The sequence below is a fragment of the Terrapene carolina genome, unplaced genomic scaffold (genome assembly GCF_002925995.2).
Source record: "Terrapene carolina triunguis isolate 2854851 unplaced genomic scaffold, T_m_triunguis-2.0 Scaffold33392, whole genome shotgun sequence".
Classification (NCBI taxonomy): Eukaryota; Metazoa; Chordata; order Testudines; family Emydidae; genus Terrapene; species Terrapene triunguis.
Genome location: NW_020697743.1, coordinates 3108834 through 3110129, shown reverse-complemented (window position 1 = coordinate 3110129; position 1296 = coordinate 3108834).

Below are 1296 nucleotides of genomic sequence, written 5' to 3'. Positions count from 1 at the left end.
CTGATCCTGTGAAAATTCACTCAGACTGAATTAAGTTAAGCCTCTGAGAACGTGCAGTTTGCACATGCTCAGTGGAGGTTTGAGTGTGGCAACTAAATTCTCTGAAGGTTCCAACTGCATTGTGCATGCTCCATCTCGAGGGGACAGAGGCTGAAAAGGACTTTTCCTCAATCTGCTCCCAGGCCCTGAAACTGAGAGCACCATCGCTTTTCTTCCTCTCAATGCTCCTGCTGCTGGCAGCCAGGCAGGATGGAGGAGGAGGAAGCTGCCCGACTTGAATACAGAACAGCGAGGAGCAGGGAATGGTGGTAAAAGGGCAGGGGGCAGAAGGGTCCAGAACCACTAGAGAACACTCCCCTCCAGAATCTGGTCTAGAACCCAGGATTCTAAGTCTCAACCTTCTCTTGCTGTCTATGAAATAGCTGTGAAATACATTTGTTAGTCTCTAAGGTGCCACAAGTACTCCTGTTCTTTTTGCAGATACAGACTAACACGGCTGCTACCCTGAAACCTGAAAGCAGAGTGTTCTCATCCCCCTCTACTGGCAGGACATGGCTAACAGCCTGCTATTGCTGCAAATTACTCCGATCAAGTGGTGCTGGTCTGGGCTGTGGCAAGAGCTATCTATAATTGTGCTGCTGACCCATGGGGTTAGTATAGTCCACATGCTGGAATTTCCTTTTAAAAATACTAGCAAATATATATTATATACACACACACACACACCTTATACACATACATACACACCACGGCATTAGGATTATTAAGGTTGCCAAGTCAAGCACTCAGGATTAGGAAGTGCCAGAATTTGCTTGTGCAACCTTAATTCAACCCCTTTGCCCATATATCCATTATGATACCGTCTTTAATTACATCATCCGATACTATTCCCCACCCCGCCACAGGGCTTCCTGCCTCATTTGTTGCATACATTAGGTGGCTAGTGAGTGAGGCCAGAGACTGCAAGAAGAGAAGGGAGGGTCTCACGGTTAAGCCAATTTAAATCCAGCCTGGCGAATTTGAGTCTCTCTGCTTCTGCCACAGAGTTCCTAGGTGATGCTGGGCAAGTCACTTAAAGTGCATAGTTGACTGTGCTCCTCCTTTTTCCAGGGACCCAATTTGGGGTCTGATTTGCTGTAAGATTGAACACTCAACTGCTCCTGCGGTCCAAGGGACTGGAGCGCTACTCTGCACACGCAGAGTGCTAGAAAACACTACGTCCTGTAAAAAAAGAACAAGTCAGTAGGGCGACCAGACAGCAAATGTGAAAAATCGGGACGGGGGGGGGGGGGGGGG